Below are 22364 nucleotides of genomic sequence, written 5' to 3' on the forward strand. Positions count from 1 at the left end.
AATCTTGATAAGACATCTCCTTTACATTTTACTTTAAAAAGTGGATAAAGATTTCGTACCGTCATTCGGGGCTACTTTGTGCAGGATTTCACAGTTTTTGAACTTTGACAAGTAAAAAAACTATATTAATTCAAACTATAGTAAAATTTATCGATATTATATTCATAACTGGACTCGGACGAGTGAATTTGATCAATATTGGCATTATTTGTATGTAATACTTACGAATAATAAGTCAAAACATACCTTGCACAAGTATCCCCCAAATGGGGTTACTTTGTGCAGCGATAGGAATTCAGTTTAATAATCATGTTTTTAGTAAAATATTGATATAAAATTGTTAAAAAAATCAATTATTGACATTTTTAAAGACAAAAACATCAAGATATGTAAAGATATTAGTTTGAAATTAATTTTCAGCGTCAAAAAACCATTTTTTTTTTGAAGAATTTTTTCTTAAAAGGAATGTTTATTTCAAAACATTTGAGTTTAAACAAAAGGAAACCATACACTTTTTTTAACACTGAAATGGATGATATTTTAAAAATAATAATTATTACATATTCATTAACATTTATAATATTGATAAATATGAACATAACATGCTTGAATGAATATGATAGAACTTGCTCTTCAGTTTCTGTCAAAATTACCCGATGTCCTATAATATATATTTTTATGAGTTAAATCGTTTGATTAATTCATTAGAAAAATCTTTGCAGAAGAAAAATAATAGTTTACCAGCACTTTTCACGTGATTCCTGTGAATTTTATTAGATATAGTATTTCTGTGGATTTTCTACTTCCGAGAAACTTCTGCAATCGACATACCACCAGCAACTGCTTGCAAACATTGTTGCAGCTTTTCTAAAGTGTAATCACGGTAGTTTCTCGTTCCAGGTATTTTTTTTATAACGTCTGACCATTTTTCTGTCGAAAAAAAAAACGAATGAAACTTAGCACAAAGTAGCCCCAAAGTGCATTTTTTTCATTTTCCGCTTATTTGTTATTACTTTTCAAATTTTTTTAACGCTAACATGATATAATTGTTTATTAATATATAAATAAAAAATTTTACACTTACGATAAATGTTTTATCAACGTCTTTGCATTTCACAGCTAAAGTTTCCACGCGCACTTTTCGACATCCGACGTCCTCGGAAAGTTGTTGACATTGGATGAACGAAACACACTGTGAGATTGTTTTAAAATTCGAAAAAATGTTTGTAGTAATAGAAGAGACTTCTATCTTCAAATTCCACACATTTTTAACGTGAAAAAAACATAATAATGAATAGAAGCACTTGAAAAATGCCAAATTCGAATTTGCACAAAGTAGCCCCGACGGTACTAAATTTTTCACATGAGATTGAAACCACTGTTTGTAGAGGTTCCACAAAATCTCTACAGGTATCTATAAAATCGTTTTAATTTAGAAAATAAATAACATCAAATGTGTTACATTTCAGGGCTCGAAAAAACTCAGAAATTTTACCCGTCCCCGAGGACGGCTTGTCCAACAATGTACCCGTCCTCTTTTGAAACTAACCCGTCGCTTCTAAATAAATAAAAATATAATTTTCTCATATTTATTACAAACATTTATATAAATTGCATAATGAATTAGTAGTTACTAGGATTACAAATACTAGGAAATAGGAACCCAGTATTTCTTTTATAAAATAATCTATTTCTTTTATGAAATAATTTAAATGGCAAATGTCAAGTTATCTGGAATGTCAATTTATCCGAGGGTACTGCGTTTTTTAAATGAATCAAATATGACGTTTGCCAGTTCCAGAATCAAGCTAATGATTTACAGAGGTTTCTGCACAAAACTCTGAAAGGAGTTTTCCATTTAGGTAGATGTTCATAATTGCATTTAGCGCCTCCTGTTTAAGACCAGTACGTAATGTTTCTTTTTTTTTTTTTTTTTTTTTTTTTTTGTAAGTTCATTGCTGAAAAGTCCCTTTCAACCGCTGCAGTACGGGAGACAGAGAAAACATTAATTCCACCATGCGCAGTATGTTGCTATATTTCTAGATTAGAGGGTCATTTTAGAAATGAGGCGCTAGACCCTTGTAAGATAACAAAAATTGAAAATGTATCGCCAACATTAACGGGAAAATGGCCGTCCGCGCGGACGTCAGATTCGAGAAATTCGTTGTCCGCGGGGAATTTTTGACCGCCGAGGACGGGCGGACCGGTGGTTTTTCGAGCCCTGTTACATTTATAACACATATATTACATACATTTTTCCTCCATAGTTTGAGCATGTCCTCCCCACCATGCTTCTACATTAGCCCAACGAAGAAATATGTTTGTTTATGCCTATTGCTAGATAATCAATTATGCAGAGCAAAAATTTATATTAAAATAGGTAAAAATACTCATAATTTATAAGATATTGTCTCTTTTAGTGGAAATTCTGAATATAAAATATGTTAATAAATGATAAAGAGAAAATTTGAAAGTTACCTTTGTATCTTAAAAACTGTCTTTTGCAAATTATTATTATCTTTTACAAATTCATATCAAAACCAGGAATTACATAATCAAATTCAAAGGTATGCGGAAAAAAATCTAGCAGTTTTAAATATATTTTAAAAACAAAAGTTTATGTTAATAATTATATATGTATGTAAAAACTAACATTAGGAAAATTTCAAAAGCCTTTGGTCTAATTAGTTTAGATGTATAGACCTTTAGTACTGCATATTTTTAACATCTAAAGGCCCTTGTTTCTTCGGTGTTTCTTTTTTTTAAATGAAAGAAACTATTTTCATATTTTTAAGGATAAGTTAATGAGAGTATAAAAATGTCCTTGAATATGTTAAATGGTATTAAAATCTACTTTTAACCTTTTTGTGAGTTCATCACATAAGAAAACTAACTAGGAATTTCGGTACGAAATGGTTTAACAAAATGAATTTTAAATTGTTGAAATAAATATTATGTTAAGCTTTCTAAGTGCATATAGGTTCTTGTATACTGATATTTTATGGAATTACATAAAGTTAATAACTGGAAAGTACCACTAATTGGTAATACATAAGAATTCCATAAATAACGCTATGTATATAAGAAAAACATGATACGGGATAGATTAGAGACAAATGAGAATAAATATTTGTTTTTCGTCTGTCTAAGTTGGCCACTAAAGCAACGCATCTTTAATAGTTAACTTACACACGTGACACTGTACCCGGCGCAGAGTGTATTGCATTTTAGTTCATTAATACTTGAATATTAGATGAAAATACGTATGTTCAAAATATGTGTTTTGGATATCACTTAATTTTAAAAAGAACTTATTTAAGCAATATCAAATGCAGTTTATATAAATGAAATTTAAAAAAACGAACGAAACTAATGAGCCTGTCTAAATTGACAGCTAAAGCAATGCACCAAAAATATTCAATTTACATGGAAGGCACCGTACCTTGCGCATAGTATATTGCAATTTGGTTCATTAATACTTGAATATTAGATGAAAATATGTTCAAAATATGTGTATTGGATATCACTTAATTTTAAAAAGAACTTATTTAAGCAATATCAAATGCAGTTTATATAAATGAAATTTAAAAAAACGAACGAAACTAATGAGCCTGTCTAAATTGACAGCTAAAGCAATGCACCAAAAATATTCAATTTACATGGGAGGCACCGTACCTTGCGCATAGTATATTGCAATTTGGTTCATTAATACTTGAATATTAGATGAAAATATGTTCAAAATATGTGTATTGGATATCACTTAATTTTAAAAAGAACTTATTTAAGCAATATCAAATGCAGTTTATATAAATGAAATTTAAAAAAACGAACGAAACTAATGAGCCTGTCTAAATTGACAGCTAAAGCAATGCACCAAAAATATTCAATTTACATGGGAGGCACCGTACCTTGCGCACAGTATATTGCAATTTGGTTCATTAATACTTGAATATTAGATGAAAATATGTTCAAAATATGTGTATTGGATATCACTTAATTTTAAAAAGAACTTATTTAAGCAATATCAAATGCAGTTTATATAAATGAAATTTAAAAAAACGAACGAAACTAATGAGCCTGTCTAAATTGACAGCTAAAGCAATGCACCAAAAATATTCAATTTACATGGGAGGCACCGTACCTTGCGCATAGTATATTGCAATTTAGTTACTTGAATATTGGATTAAGAAATGTTCAAAAAATATTTAATAGTAGATCCCTTAATTTTAAAATAGGCTTTATTAAGCAATATAAAATGTAATTAATATATTGCAGTTTATACAAATAAAATTAAGAAAAATGACTTTTAAGTCGATAAGAACGTTAATAAATGAAGAGCCTTAAGTTCTCTTTGTAAAACCATTTCTTTAATATTCAAACTCAATAATATTATAATATGTTTTCTTGAATTCAAGCAAAAACTCTGCGACATTAAGGCATTATTTTAAAAAAATTAATTAAAAGAAACTAGAATTTTATCCTCCAGAGAACAAGCCCCCAATATATTCGATAACATTGGGTAACAATTCGATAACATTCGATAACAATTTTATCATTAAAAAAGTAATTTAAGTTTTTTTTCTGTTTGTAAGCCTTAACAAAGTGATTGTCTTCGTAAAAATATAATTGGATTTATTCCCGTTGGCTTGAGTTTTTAACTTACAATAAAAAATTATTAAAATTAAGGAATTTAATTCAAGTTACTTTTTGGAAAGTTTCATGACATATCTTGACATATCTTTCCTGATATACATTGAGTCCAGTGAATAATATTTCATGATAAAGATGTGAAAAAATACACTTTAATAACACATTAAACACACAGAAAAAACATTTTGACAAAATTGGAGAACTATGTGGTAACAATAATTATTTTATTATTTGATGATTATTTAGCAATTATATGAATATTTATGGTAAAAAAACATAATTCTAATTAATTAAGCCAAAATGTACAGTATTTAAACCATTCGATGGACAATTTTTCCTTTTTTCCACATTCAGTAAATTCTACAAATTTAAGAAGTAAATTTAACAAATAAATGGTTCATATACCATTTTTTTAGGTATCATGATAAAATTATGAAGTTAACCACATTGGCCAAATTTTATCCCACCTTATAAAATAAAACCATATTTTATTGTTAATTTTACTAAAATCATTACCAAAGTGCTTCGGTAAAAAGTATCAAACTTTCTGTGATTCCCAGGTAGCCAGAAACACGATAAACAACTAAAGAAAACTAATTAAGCAAAATCAGTTGATTTTTCTGAAGAAAAAGATATTTTACTCATAAATTTACTTTCTTCTAAGCAAAAATCACATTTTCTGACATGATTTAAAGCTCGGATCTCAGGAGGTTATACAAACTTAATCAAAAATAATATGAGAACAAATTTTATTTTTCATATTATTTAGATCTCTATTTTTTTCAGGACTCGATTTGCAAATAAATCGTAAATACATTCTTTAACAGAGATTTTCTCTTTTTTTTGTGGAAGTATGAAATCGTTATGACAATGATTGCGTGTTTTTTAGAATCTTCTTTGCACAAAAAGTTCCAAATATTTACTTTTGGGTAGAATAATAAGAAGTCATTACCGAAACTCTTTTTTTTTTCAAAGTCTAGTCACAATAGATCATTTTCTGACAAAAGCGGAAGAAAACTGTTTGGTCTTTCTTTAAAAAAAATATTTCTTTGCGCTATCCCACTTAGTTTCCCAAAGTAATCGCATTTTGGGTTTAAAAAAAATCATAACAAGATTTTAAATATTATTTAATACGTTGTATTAGTCCGAACTGTAGAGAGCGAAAAATCTTTTCATCTTGTTTTCAGATTATCATGTACTAAGGTGTAATTTTTAACCTCAAACATGCTAATCAATTAATGGAGCCGATATTTTTAGTAAGATACATCAACGTACTTTTTTTGAATAAACTTTTCTCCGACCCATTTGGTTTCTTCAAATATGAGATTACCAATCTGGACTCTTTTTTTATCCCTTTTTTTGCCTCTTTCATCATATATCTAGAGGATAATAAAAGTTTTCTTAAAAGTTATGATTTACATGAAATTATCTTCGGAAAAACAAGTTTTTTTTTCAAATTTCATATGATTATTAGACAACTGATAGCATTTTGGATTTAAAATTACACCGTATTGTTATTCTCAAGAATTTGGAAACCTTACAATTCAGTTCTTTTTTTGATTATCAATAAAATATTTAATGAAAAAAATATAATTGCGAAAAAAACTATATTTTGCAAGATATTATCTTTGGATAAAAGACTTTCATAATCATGAGCAAAATTATTTTGATTCCCGTAAATAATTTCAGAAATATTGTGAAAAATGCATGAAGTTAAATAAACATTAAGAGACTTATGCCATTTGTATCAAATATTCCATGCTGCGGCTCCTATTTTGAGGTTCAAAAAATCGATTCATGAAAATTGGATTTCAGTTCGTGATAATCCGATCATTAAGTCAAAAGTTATTAAGATGTTCCTTTTTTATTTTGCACCTGTAAATAATTCAGGCGCTTTAACGAAAATAAGCAACTAATAAGAAAACGAAACAATTCCAAAATTTTGAGTGCCTTAAAGGACATGATTTTACCATTTACTTTAAATGGTAAAATCATGTGTCATTCCATCACCATAAAATAAAAAATACATCATATTAAACTTTGATTCATATATTTAAAAACATAATAACAATTAAAATATGTTTTTTGAGTATTTTTTCAATAATAATGGAATGGTACTGAATATATAAATGTTCGAAAGATATATCAGTTATTGACTATAAATACTGATTTGTTTATTAAAATGCATCTAATTTTTTTTATAATTAGTGACTACATAACTGCAAAATTTCACTTGAAATTCTTTCTACGAAACATATCATCACTTGTTAGCATTTTCCGCACATTTAATGCACTTTCTTTTTCAATTCCTTATAATAAAATATGAACTCGAGATAAAATATCTTTAAATTAAACAAAGTCTTCAAAATTGTTCATCAATCATTCTAAAATGGCATTTGAATGAAATATTATTCTTGTAACATTTCCAACTCGTTTATAATAATGACAAGAATTAGCGAAATTGAGTATCGGTACTTAACATAATAAAATGTTTACCATTATTTTCTAACCAGGAATGTTTTAAATTTTTACACTTGAAAGAGTTTCCTTTTAATGAAACTCTCAATAAAATTCTCCTAAATAAATTAGATGAATGCATGAAAAATTCATTCTGAAATGACTTGTGATTGAAATATTATTATAGAAGCAGAGTAAATACGTTTTAAATTATGTCAGATTGGTGACAAACCGTCTTTCGGGGTTCATTTAAGATCATTTATTTAAAATATTTATTTCTTTTAAAACTTGGTTATATATATATATATATATATATATATATATATATATATATATATATATATATATATATATATATATATATATATATATATATATATATATATATATATATATATATATATATATATATATATATATATATATATATATATATATATATATATATATATCGCTTTAATTTATGCGTATTTTTCTGTTTGTAAAACTTTGCAAACCTCTTTGGTTGTAGAATTTAATTATAATTCAATTCAAATAACTTTTTGGACTGTTTAATGTCATATAAATATCTTATTATTTGAGTCTAGTAGATTTTGTTTCATTACCAAAATGTGAAGAAATACAATATAATAATATACAGCATGTAGAAATGCTATATTTTAAAATGAATAAATTTTTCTGTAGTAATTAAAAATGAAAAAGGTAACAGGTGGACGGTGGAAGTTTAAAACCAAATTTTCATTATTTATCCAATCATTTTGAAATTTTAGCAAACTATTTGTAATATTAATAGAAGTCTGTGTTTTCTTTTTTTTACATTTTTCTTAAATTTTTTTACCTAAATTTGTTGTTTTTGCATATCTAAATCTATTTAAGCTGATAGGGTAATCGAATAAATTTATAACGTACAGAAAGTTTTTATTTTCACCAAAACATTCCTCTAAAATCCAACTTTAATTAAATTCATTCAAAAACTCAAAAATGAAATGTTATACCAACCAAATGCATTCATAATTACGCAAGATATTAGGAGTATACGAAAAAAGTTTCATAAAAGTAAATAAAAAAAAACTTTTTGAAGTTGCGAGAACAATGAAAAAATCTATGATGAGTCAACGTGAACTACATATTAATGAACTTTTTATAATTCATACTCTATAATTCATATTCTCATATAATTCATATTCGTTAACAAAAACTCCGATTTAGAAACTGTTAATTACATATAAGTAACGCGAGGATTTGAAAAACAAAATATTGGATATTTGAAGACTTTTTTCATTCCTAACGCACACCTTACTTAATTAAATTTAAAAGAATCTATATTTCATCCCATTTATTCCGCTCTAAATTATATAATTCTAAGTAAATATCGTATTTTTAGCTAAAATTCAAAGCTCGGTTTTTAGAAAGATATAATGTAATTACTAGGATGACTTCTCGGCGAAAAAAAAGGTACAACGAAAGTTAGATTCGAAATTTCCCTGTTATTTTCATGATCTGTCATAAAATTTTAATGAAAAGTTTTGTTTGGCTTAATTCAGACTTTTCAAGCACAGCTTTTGAATAAATACCAGAATAGGGTAAAATTTACCGCGTTTTTGACTCTATGGGAACACCAAATATACTCCGTAATTTTTACCGAAGCACTTTCGTAAATATTTTGGTATAATTAACAATAAAATGTAATTTTATAAGCTGTGATTAAATTTGATAATTTTATCATAGCATCTTAGAGCATGGCATAAAAACCATTTATTCGGTAAAATTTACTTTTTAGTTATGTATTTTTTACTGAATATGTAGTAATAAGAACTACAACAATCAGAAAACCATAATTTCCAGTAAGCCAAATAAAAGGTTTAAATACTGTAAAAAGGTTTGAATATTATAAAATACCGTACTAATATAATATATATTTCGGTTTTATTACCAGAAATATCATTAATATAGAGAACTTTAATTTAAACAGAATTTTTTTCTCCGTGCTGGGCTAAGACTTTGATACATAAATCTCAATTTATATTTTTTGACAAAATAAAATAATATTACTTTAGTTTTTTTTTTTTCAAAGAAAACTTTTCTTTAAAACTAATTCAAATCAATAATAATTGATTTGAAAATGAACAAATCAAATTCATTTATTTTAATTTCTAATATCGCTTAGTTAATTTTTTTCAAAAGTTTATATTTTCAATGAGATAAATTTTTATTTGCTCTAATAAACACGTACCTTAACTAAGTAATAAAAATATATTTGCTATGGTCCCTGATATTTCTAAACGTTGTCGTTAAATGTTTATAAATCATCGAAAACATTTTCCAATTTTTTAAGTGGTCACAAAAATATTTATTTCTGACATATGCATTAGAAAAGGACATCCATTTATGAGAAGTCTTTTTCAAATGATAGTAAAAATGCTTTATTCAACAACATAAAAAATAATATAATCGATAAATAAACGTTTACAAATGTCACAACACTATTATCTAAATCAATTTTTCTTTCATCAGTATCAACTCAAATGATCGATTGTGTTAAGGAGTTAAGTTTAGACTCAATATATTTTTTGTTTCGATTAAATTTGCATATTTCCTGGTAACATCTTTATTGACAAGTAAAAATATAAAGTTGAATTAAATTACAGTTTTCTTTGTTATTTTTTTCTCTCCAGGTTGTTACAGAGAAGCGTTATGTTTAATCCTAATCAAATCTATAAAGTAACCTGGTTTTCAAAATTAAGTAGATTTCCATATTTCACTGACTATTTCCAGAACTACTGGTCCAATTTAAAGTAAATTTATTTTTAAGATAAATTTATGCAATACAAATGAAATAAAATTATTCGACAATTGTTTAACACTCATCGGAGTCAAAAGATATGAGTCACACAATCAAACAAAAAATTGAGAAATGGGATGAAAATATAAGTTCTGAATGAAACAGTAATTTTTTCAATATATTTCATAAATTTCATATCAAGGTTGTTACAGAGAAGTCATGCATAAATCCTAATCAAATGTATAAAGTACACTGGTTTTCAAAATTAAGAGGATTTTCTGATTTCACCGACAATTTCCAGAACTACTGGTCCGATTTAAAGTAAATTTCTTTTTAAGATAAATTTATGCAATACAAATGAAATAAAATTAATCGACAATTGTTTACAATCAGCGGAGTCAAAAGATATGAGTCACACAATCGAACAAAAAATTAAGAAATGGGATGAAAATATAAGTTCTGAATTAAACAGTAATTTTTCAATATATTTTATAAATCTTATATCAAGGTTGTTACAGAGAAGTCATGCATAAATCCTAATCAAATGTATAAAGTACACTGGTTTTCAAAATTAAGAGGATTTTCTGATTTCATCGACAATTTCCAGAACTACTGGTCCGATTTAAATGAAATTTTTTATAGATAAATTTATGCTGTACGAACAAAATAATTAATTGATATTTAATATGTAATACACATGCAATATCATTGCTTAACACTCATTGGAGTAATTGGTCGAAAAATTGAACAAAAAATGGAGAAATATGGTGTATGGATAAGTTAAAATATAAATTTTGAGTAAAATCGTAATTTTTTCAAAAAAAATACTTCTCATGAATCTTATATCAAGGTTGTTACAGAGAAATCTTATGCATAAATCTTAATGAAATCTATAAAGTTCCCTGGTTTTCAAAACTAAGAAGATTTCCTGATTTCGTCGATTATTTCCAGAACTATTGGTCCTATTTAAATTAAATTTATTTTCAAGGTAAATATATATATATACAAACAAAATAATTATTCGTTAATAATATATACACACGCAATATCATTTCTTAACACTCATAGAGTTAAAAGATACAAGACATTGGTCACACAATTGAATACAAAATAGTGAATTAAGTTGTATTTACAAGTTCAAATATAAATTCTAAATTAAATTGTAATTTTTTGATTAATTTTTCTTCCTAAATCTTACATAAAGGTTTTTGTGGAGGAGTTTTATGCATAAATCATAACCAAAACTATAAAATAAACTAGTTTTAAAAATTAAGAGGATTTTCAGATTTCGTCGATTATCTTCAAAACGTGAGTATTAAAAACTCCATTTTTAATACACTTAAATTTAAACATTTGACGCAGATAGAACCCATGTGTCCCTTTTATAATTTTTTTCTGGTGCTCTAATTACAAGCAAAAATGTATTTTAGTATTTTTCTAAATTTTGAAAAAAAATATGTAATAGTTACTAAAAAAAATCTGACTGAATATCAGAATTATATTTGTACTAATACATAAAAACTAGAAAAGGTAGTCAAAAACTTATGAATAATTGATATTGTAAATTAAAGAAATTTTAATGATGAATAACTGTCTCTCTTAGATCTAAATAATTGCGAATAAATGAAAATTTGAAAAATTATTGTTAAGAAGTGAGCCGTATTTGAAAAATCTTATTTTTGACGTAGAAAGAGACATCTATGTTACATGTTATAATTCATAACCATAAATTATTGAAATGCTAAATGCTTATGCCTGATAAAAAGCTAAATCTTTTACCCTTATTTTGACCTAAATACAAAATAATGAAAAAAAAGTGAAAAATTTGCTTAATAAAATGTCTGCATCAAATGTAAAGCAAGGCTCCTATTAAAATATTTCCAGTAGATTTTCATGTGGAAGTGCAACCATAAATGATGTATAATTGCATATTTATTATCCGACAGAAGAATTCGGTAAATAGAGAACCACTTTGATCTGTAAAGGTATCTACTATCAGAATCCAGAAAAAAAACTTTTATTAACGATTTCTCATTCAGTTCTAATTATGATGATAAATTATTATTGCAAAAAAATTCTTGCAAATTTTCTTTGCAAATTCTAAAATTTTTATTTAACATATTATAAATTTTTTAATATGCTAAATATAATAGAATTTTTGTAATTTTCTTTTACAATCTTTTCAATTTAGTCTTTTAAAACTCAAACAATAAAGTTTCCGACTAAGAGAACATTCTTAAGGTAACCTTTTATAGCCAATAATACTTTTATCAGCTGAATGAATAAAAATTGGCTACGTATTCAAGGTAAAAATTGTTATTTTTGATAACTTGTAACGTAATAATTATTTCGGGGTAGTCCAAATATATTTTAATTATTACTTACAGATCTGAAAAACTATCTGTAAAAAGTTCATCCGAACTAGAGGGACACTTAGTTGTAATTTGGCTGCAATTGGTGAATGGCAATTCACTTTTTGGATTTTGGCTATGTCTGTATAACTTTAATTGAAACATTGAAAAATGAACATCAAAGCAATATTTAGAGAAGATGGCTCTAGGTAACGATAATTCACCTCCCAATGAGGTGACCCAGGCTCGAATCCCAGCGGTGGCTGATTGATACGAATTCTGGTCCCAGCTCGCGCAGATCACAATGTTTACGTAAAATATCCTCAGTGGTAAACAGAGCATGGGTTAGAATCCCCTTGCTATGTAGGTATTGATGAAGCTAACTTATTGTTAGCTCCTTTAGTGCTTTCACAAGGTGGTCTAATAGTTTGCTATTTCATGTTAATAACTTCGCTCTCGCATGAGGTAATTATTTTTTGCATTCCATCTTGAAATATTTTCTTCAAATAATCAGCCAGGTGTGACGCTAGCAGCTTGGCGCTGTCACAGCTTGCAATTCTATATCTTTTACCTTTTACTTGAATTTTCATTATTTTTGCATTTGTATCTTTGTGTCATATATATATATATATATATACATATATACAATGAGTAATCACGTAATCTTTGGTCAAGATATATATATGTAGTCCCTGGTCAAATTATAAGACGCGCTATAAGGTTCTATCTTAATTATCAGGTGATGCTATGCAGCTTTATTATTTTTTTCTCGGCTGAAACCAATTTGCACATGCTTACGCTCTTGTATCAATTGGTTAGCATTGTAATGCAACACGTTAAGAATAAAACCAAGTAGGAAGTATATAAAAAATCTCCTGAATGAAAACCTATTACATGTATGTTTTAATATAAAAGTATTGCATATAAACTCGGGTAAAACATCTAAATATTAAAAAAAACTACAGTGCGTCTAATAATTTGGTCTAATTATTGTAATATACTAAGGTAATACCTTATATAATAAATATTCTATATTTATATAATGCATCTTTTAATTGAAATAATCGTCGAATTTATATTATATGTCGTCTAATTTAACAATTGATACACGAACGTAACAAGTGCAAGCCGGTTTCAGACACTTAGTATAGTATCACCTGATAATTAAGATTTTTCATACAATCTTAAAGTGCGTCTAATATATATATATATATATACATTAGGCATTTTAACAAACCCACTACTCAGCTTTAAACCCCACTGAAAAAAATTAGAAACTAACCGAATGAAAATAACAGGAATAAAAGGCAATGCAACAAAAACGGAATAATGTGAATTAATTAATATTATATTTCACTTAATCTAATAGTTTTTAGACAATTCAATAAATTCAGTTAAACTGATACACCAAAAATATTCAAATGATCATTGTATAAAACTGATTTTTAAAAAAACGCTTATTTTGATCAAAATTGAAAAAACATTAAATATTTTCAATTATATTATTTTCAGGATAAATGCTTTTGATTTCTATTGGCGTGTAATTGAATTTAAGTATCCTGTGTATAAATATTAGAATGAATGTATGTGTAGCGAATATATATATAAATAGATAACATAATGACATTTCCTAACATCCACGGCACCTGCCCTTACAATGACCATTGCACGAAGATTGTTCATTGATTAATGTTTTTTTTTCCTTTAATTAGAAAGTGTCACGATATTCCATCATTTGTTCGGAGACATAACATTTTTATACTTTTAAAAGTTTTGAGAAGAAAAGAATTAACGGAAAAACATTATCTTGGCTGTAAGCCATTAAGAAAAGAGTAGCACAAAGTATACAGCTTTTTTTTAAGTACAAAACTGTACACATTTGAATAAAAAAGTTCGGATTTTTTTTTATTCATATCATGATTTTTAGAAAACAATTCTAAATTAAATTATTTACTGGATATAAATCTTAAGAAGATCTGTACTTGAATATTTTAAGAAACATAATTGTTGCATAATGTTATGTAATTCAACTTACTCATTTGCATATATGGCTGTACTTTTACTTTCGTTACTTGTACCGCCGGTACAAGTAAAAGGTACGTACTTTTACTTGTACTTCGTTACTTTTTAAATTTAGTACTTTTACTTGTACTTTCGTTACTTTTTTATGGAAAAAGTACAAGTATTTGTAACGGAAATGTCGAATGAAATCGTTACTTTTTTCTAAAACTCGGTAAGCTTTCTAAAAAAAAAATTTAAAAAAAAATTAAATTTAAGAAAATGCTTATGTATTATAAAATTAATGTGCAATAATATGCATTCACAGCTAACTTCATGTACCTTGATCTCCAGTGGAGCGCTTATTCAGCGTGGCTAAACACGTTCTGCGAAATTCTCGCAGCAGACACCACTTTCGAAATGCAATTATTTTGCAAAATGAATAAAAATATTAATTAGCAAGGTATTCTAATTCATTTTCAAGTTTTATGCATTTATTTAATACATTTTAAATAAAAAATGTTGAATTCTGTTATTACGTTTTTCAATTTTCTTTTTGAACCCACAGTTGTTGTTGTTGACGTATGCCTGTTTAGGCAGAGGGGGTGCGATTGTTCTTGTTTTCCAGGGGCGCCATCTATGGCCAAGAATTCGACTTCTGCCACACCATTCGTCGCACCCGCTTATAGGGCGGACACATTCATTCATTCATCCACAGATCGTAATTTTGACCTAAATCAGAGATCGATCGATCTCCAATCCAGTACCCCCAGAGGTTTTGATTTGTTATGGGAACATGGAGGACTTTTACGACTCGACAGATTTAACGTGCATCAGTCACTTTACTACACGGGAAGTTTTAAGCCGGCGGGGTTCAAACCTACGAACTCTCGGACATGGGCCCCAGCACCCTACCGACCAGGCTATCCCGGCCTCCTTTTGAACTCTCTAATTTTCATTTTTTTAATCATTTTTGTCTTAATACATTTTTTACTAAATACATTTTTGTCCTAATACATTTTTTACTAAATACATTTTTACCTAGTACATTTTTTACTAAAATTATGTTTATACCCGACCTTGTCAAACAGCGCCCAGTCAAATCTCTAAGAACTTCAGAACTATTTGTGCTATTGAAAACTATTATAATTACTATTTTAACTCTTGAAAACTCGAAGGTATTAATTTAGCCGCTGATACTAAAATTCGTTTACTAATTTTAATTATTTCGTTAGGCAGAAATGTTCGGAAAATGATTTTCTCGCATGACTTCAGCATTAGCCATTGTTACAAATAAAACTGCAGACTGTTCTGTTTCAACTTATACTGCACATTCAATTATTTTTTGCTAGCTCAAAGATCACAAAGCTATCTGAAACCCCGTGTTTGCTTTGTTTATGTTTGTGCTTTTAAAACGCGTTTCTATAGAGTAAAACAATTTTAAATCAATGGTAATTTAAATAAATAAAAATAATAAACTAAAAATTAAAATTAGTAGATAAAATTTCTTTTTCGTGCAAATCCATAAAAAGTTTGATATTAAAATTATATTTGATTTTAAAATTATATTATACGATTATGTTATAAAATTATATCATAATATTCTTCCGAATTTAAAAAAAAATTAATGTCCATAACTTTCAAAATTAAAAATAATTAAATAAATAACAATTTTGCAAATACATTAAAGAACATAAGAATATTATTCAATAAAAATTTAGGTTACTTTGAATTTTCGATTTCCTAAAAATGTACTTTTAAATCGTTACTTTTTTGTTTAGTACTTGTACTTTTACTTGTATTTTTTACTCGTTGCTTTTTAAAAAAAGAACTTTTTACTTTTTACTCGTTACTTTTTTTAAAAATACTTCTACTTTCACTCGTTACTTTTTAAAAGTAACGTTGCCATATATGCTCAATTGTAACAAAAAAGACAAAAAGTGGATTTCCTACCTGGATCCATTTAATTTAAAAGCGCATAAATTATGCTAAAATATGTATATTATATAAATTAGCAGCCAAACATTATCTTATAAAATTTTTAGCACTAATATCCTTCAATTTCTAAAATAAAATATTTTTTTTATCAACATTACTTTTATGTAGAATTCCAACCAAAGGAATTAATTAAAACTAAAATTAACTCCCCCTCTCTATTTAAACCACTGACAGTGGATAAAGCTCATTGTAATTACATTTGCAAAGAGTCTGATTTTCCAAATAGCAGACAACATGTGCCTCATTTCCACAACACCATCAGTGACTCTTTCATCTCATCACTTTTATTATTATTGCACAAAAGAGCTGTCAGGTCGAAAAAATAACATTAATGAAATGATTAAGTAAAATGTCAAAAATTTGAACCAAACGCGCCACCATATAATTCCTCTAGCAATGAAAGAGGTTTTGGTGTTTTCGCACTCACTTTCCACAGTTGTGATTTGACAGATTTTAATAGCGTTTTTGTTTTTATCACTTAAATATCAATTTGTGACCATGAATGGGTCTCTTTCTTCATTTTCGCTTAGGATTCTAAAGATATATATTAAAGACGGTCTTTACAGAACGCCTTTATCTTTAAGTCTTCAGGTGTTAACAAAAAAAAAAGAGATTCCAGCAGAAAACTTCTTTCCTATGAGGTGGCAATGTCCCAGAGGTGTTTCTTCACTTAGGAAAATTTCTCCATTTAAGATCCAGTGTACGTAACATCTGCCAGTTACACACCTCATAATGGTACACCTGGAAATACTATTGCATGATAACGTGAGACGAGAGATCAGACGAAGAGCCTCGAAATAATTTATTTTATAAGTAGCAAAAATAAGATATTTTTGTTAGTTTTATAAGTTAAAAGAAAAAGATATTCCATCAGAAAAAATTCTTTCATGTGATAAGATAACGTCTAAGAAACCTTTCTTTACTTAAGAACAATCAAGAACGCTTTCTATTTAACCATTTGACGTTACATCGGCCAGTTCTTCACCTCATAGTGGTGCACTAGTGATTACTCTCGCATGGCTAACGTGATCCAAGGGGTGCAGAAAAAGAGGTTCAAAAAATTTTAATAAATTATTTTATAAGTGCTTCAGGTTTTCTTTTTTAACAAATTAGTATTTCAGCTGCGAAGGATGGCAGAGAATCATTCAGATTCCGATGAGGAATTCTAATTGGTGTTAGAAGAGGTTCAGAAAAAGTGGACTATGGAAGCAAAAAATTTAAATCAGCAACTGACTGTGCAAAATATGCTAAGACTTTGGGAAGTCCTGAATTAATGGCAGTCTGAATTACAAGAAAAATCAGCAAATATCAATTATTAGTCGTCTTCGAGGAAAAGTTTCATAAGAAGTTCCTCCTCTCCAGACCACTAAAGAAGTTGACATAAGAAATAAACAAAGAGAAGACTAGCTGCTGACGAACATATAGAGAAACCGTATAGAGAAACTCACTCCAAAGTCAGAGAAGACTAGGGATGAGATAATCCAAAAAATTGAGGCTCAAGCTTAGTATAAAGAGATTTAAAAAAAAATAGGACTCCCAATCTAGGTGGAGAATCACACTGAGAAACTGCAAGCAGAGATCCTAGGAGACTCCCAGCCATCAGTGCTCAGAAAACGCCGCTCCATTCCGTAAGAAGGTAAAGACGAACACTCTAATAGAGAGATTAAAAGATGAGAAGTCCTGAAAGTTGAAGAGATGGAGGCATATTTACCCATACCGGAGAGAGAATGATAATCATTAGGTTATTTTAATATACGCTCATCAATTTGGGAAAGCCGAAAAAGAGTCAAGATAAAAGAATATTATAAAGCATTGAATACTGCCGAGTTAGTCATTAGGTGGAAGACTGCAAACACCCAGACGCCAGTGTCAATAACTGTAAGTCAAGGACTTAATGACAAAACAGTAACTGCTGCATCAAGTGCAGAGAGACTAATGAAAATTATTGAACCAATCTAAAGCCGAATCACTGTTCATCTAGCATTTACCACTCTTCTATTAAGATGATTCAAAAGCATATTCAAAGAAGAAACGCCAACAAACAATTGAACCACTGAAGACCTGAGCTCTCTATTGACTGACCAATTGAGACTCTATCCCATGGATCCGTCTACCACTGAGGATGTCAGCACTGTGGTCGGTGTGAGCAGGGTGCGGAATTCGAATTGACCAGCTATTGCTGGGATGGAATCTGGGTCACCTCATTGGGAGGCGAGCGCACTATCCCCTGAAATAATTCATTTGGTATTTTTTCTGTTCATGTGGTAGCGATTTCTAAAGAAATTCTGGTTTTTAAAATTATAGTTCTTATTACCGCCCACTTAGTAAAAAATAAAAAACAGAAAAGTAAATTTAGCCAAATAGATATTTTTATGCCATCTTTCAAGACACCATGATAAAACTACCAAATTTTACCACATTTACAGTATATAATAACAAATTTAACCACATTTACCACATTTTATCACATATTATTTTATTGGTAAAATTAAATTAATTAATTTATTTAATAATTTTAACAAATTATTATATTATATTGTTCATTTTACCAAAACCATTACAAAGCGATACTGTAAAAATTGCAAAAAATTTTAAAAATAGCACATTAATAAAATCAAAATATACGGTATTCAAACCATTCATTTACTGATTTTTCTGTTCATATGGTAACAATTTACCTGATAATCCGGTTTTAAAAATTATAGTTCTCATGACTACATATTATGTAAAAACTGAAAAGTAAATTTAACCGAATTAAGGGTTTTTATGCCCTTCTCTAAGGTATCATTATAAAATTACCAAATTTTACCATACTTATCGAATATTTGCACAAATTATGAAACCATTTTTAATTGTTAATTTTACCGAAATCGAAATCTTGTTCAGAGCCCAAAGCTCATCGGAAAAAATTACCGAGCTTTTTTGGGTTACGGTAAAATCAGAAACACAGTATATTTTACCATATTCTGCTAGTTTTGACCATATTTTTTCCTCGGTGTAGAAAGTAAAGATACTCGCCTGATAAGCTATCAGACAGGCTCTATACCGTTATTTAAAATTTTGGTTTTTCTTTCTATTTATTTATTCAATTTTGAAAGAGCATTGCATGAATCATAGAAAAACAGAAAATATTTGAAATCAGACGTTTTCCTTCAACAGTCCTATCTAATGTAGCAAAAGAAGATGAACGTTTCTTGTTTAAAAGTGTAACAAACTGTATAAATAAATTTTATACTCTTTAAACATTGCTTTGTAGGCCACATATTTCACAATTTGAATTAAAGAAAATTTATATTTAAAAATAATAATCAATCAGTATGTTACGTAAACAATATACTTATAATATATTGTATAATATATTATATATTAAAGTATATAGAATATTTATAATATAATATATTAAGAAAATTTTTGTACATAAATAATAATCAATTGGTATATTACGTAAACTATGCCTTTTTAATATAAATCTATGACTGATCTTTATAAATTTTTATTTAACGGATCATTTTACCTTCTCTTACTTTAATAACTCTCTTTATTAAAATCCAACTACGAGGCAGAGTTAAACAATAGAAAAAAATTGTTTCCGCTAATCAATTTCAAATTATTATTTAATTGAGTATCTAGTAAAAAATATAATTTTAATAGTTTCTATATGCTCCAATGTCATTCACTGAATATCATCCCTAAATGATATCCTTAGCAAATATCAATAAACCAACTTTAATTTGCATGCATATTTTGAAAGAAAAAATAATGCATCTCAATTCAGAAATATAATTAATATCATCCATGTTTATAATCAAGTATAAATATACTTAATTTAATTTATTTACATTTAAAGCTCTTGTAACCGTTTAGAAAAAAAATGGAGCGAGCGCATTCAATTTACAGCACTAAAACCCAATTAAAAATTAAAGTTTAAAGAAGAAGAAGTAGACAGAAAAAGCTTCTAAGAGCATAATTAAATCAAAACGTAGTATTTTGTAAGAGATCCTTGAAAGTAACAAATTATTTTAGCAGCAGGCACGATCCTTTAAGAATAAAAAATACTAGCCCTCTTTAGCTGCAATATATAGCAAAAATACTTACATTTTCAGTTTTTCTTTATATTCTGATGTTTCTAAAAAATTTAAATAAAACACTCTCATGGTTTTGAAAATTCTACTAATTCCAAAATCGTTCACTGAGGAAAACTGTATGGTCAAAACTACCAGAATATAGTCAATTTTATCGTGTTTCTGACTCTATGGGAGCACCAGAAAGCACTGTAATTTTCTCCAAAACACTTTGGTAAAATTAACAATAAGATATTGTTTTGTAATATGTGATACAATTTGGTAATTTTACTTTGATACCTTAGAACATGGTATGAAAATCGGTTCTCTCTAGTTTTGTATTTTTTTTAATAAATATATGACAATAAAAACTATAATTTTGAAACCAGAATTTCTGAAAAATCGTTACCATACAAAAAGAAAGATTGCTAAATGAAAGGTTTAAAAATCTCATATTTTGTATCTATTACCAGAATTATGAAACTCTTACCAGAAATGCCGTTACAGCACGTTATCGTACGAGTACAGCTATTCAAACCAGCAAACGATAAATTCAACCATTATTCTTAAGATTGATCTCCATCCATTTTTGAGATAAATCTATTCTTTATATACTTCTACAATGAATGAAGTAGAGCGTTTAAATTTTTATACTTTTTTTTAAATTGACCTTCTCATATTTACAGTTTAAATGAATAGTTTATTCATCAAGGGTATTAGGGTCCTTTCGACAAATTAAATAGTCCCCTCTTTTTTCGATCCATTTCGATTCTTTTTTGATACGACATTGAAGGGATGTTGTTACATTATTGATTAAAAATAAAATCTTAACAACCAATGCTCCGATACTTTGCGGTCCCCCTAATATTTCCTCAAATGAAAATAAACACAATCTTTAAGTAAAAAAAGAAAAATTAATTGATACGGAAGTATGTAATTTTTAAAAATAACTTGTCATATGAATTTCTCCCAAATGAATTTATATTCTAATGACTTTATTTAGTTCGTTTTTTAAGTACTTATAATAGATAGTTTTTTTATTCAGATTGATGAAAATTATCTTTTTTGTATTGTCCTTATTATTTTTGCATGTTCTAAATAACTATACTTTTCCAATGACTATAATATTATTAAGAGTACGTAAATTAAAACTTTTAAAATAAAACCTTAGTCATGTCTGTTACCAAATAAAATGGCAGGCATTGCATATTAGGAGAGAATAACTCACTAAGGGAAATAATTCTTATTAAAATTCTATTTGATTTAGATTAAAAATCTAATAAGCTAAATTTTTCAGTTGAATAAAGAATGAAATAAATACTTACCACTATGCCTATTTCATCCTCCAAACATGAAACAACATATTATGAGATTCCAGATGTGCAGTTTATAGAATATAAAAAGGTGTGTAGTAACAGCCCCGTCATTAAATTCCGGACAGCAGCTTTTAGTTATGCAGACTAATATATTATTTTACATTTCATAATGTAATTTAGAGTTTTTAATTGAGTATAAAATATATTTCGTTTCTGGAAGGCATTTTTGAGGTTTTATTTTCCCATCATTCCGTGGAACATTATTTTCCCTAAATAATGTCATTTAATGTGTATATATTTTTTTACTTGTCTGCCATGTTATAAAGCAAAATCATATAAAATGTCTCTCCCAAGAAAAAATGCTTTAAATATTTTCAGATGAAAATCAAATGGTATTTAATTGCGAAAGCACCCCGTGCCTAATCATAAGGGTTAAAGAAAAGGGTTACAGAATTAAACTTACCCCATTTAGATCAACATTTAGTATCCACTTAGGTCAATCAAACTTGGTAAACATGTTACAGATATGGGAAAAAAATCTGCAATGAAAAATAGTTCACATTTCGACTAATAGACAGCACTTTCTTTGCAACAAAATGTTATTACTAAAATTTAAAGAGGTTTTTAAAAGCCAGAAGTATTGACTTAAAATTCATCGACACATAGCATAAAAATGAGCTGGAAAAGGTAATTAATAACTTCTTGGAAACTGGAGTATTTGAAATGTGCTGTAAAAATAAGAACAGAAGTG

The 22364-nt window shown here is 27.7% G+C and overlaps 1 protein-coding gene across 2 annotated transcripts in view; it reads right to left on the reverse strand.

Moving 5' to 3' along the window:
• LOC107446622 (transient receptor potential-gamma protein-like) overlaps window positions 1-22364 on the reverse strand; it is a 341741-nt gene that overhangs the window by 305906 nt on the left and 13471 nt on the right. Inside the window, exon 2 of one of the 2 annotated variants that reach the window (XM_071187238.2) lies at window positions 22077-22152. The exons of the other annotated variant lie outside the window; for it this stretch is intronic. The gene's annotated coding sequence lies outside the window, so the exon portion shown is untranslated. The remainder of the gene's footprint in view (window positions 1-22076; window positions 22153-22364) is intronic. 2 annotated transcript variants of the gene reach the window in all.

Source organism: Parasteatoda tepidariorum, chromosome 11 (genome assembly GCF_982258835.1).
Source record: "Parasteatoda tepidariorum strain Cologne lab strain chromosome 11, Ptep-v5.0, whole genome shotgun sequence".
Taxonomy (NCBI): Eukaryota; Metazoa; Arthropoda; class Arachnida; order Araneae; family Theridiidae; genus Parasteatoda; species Parasteatoda tepidariorum.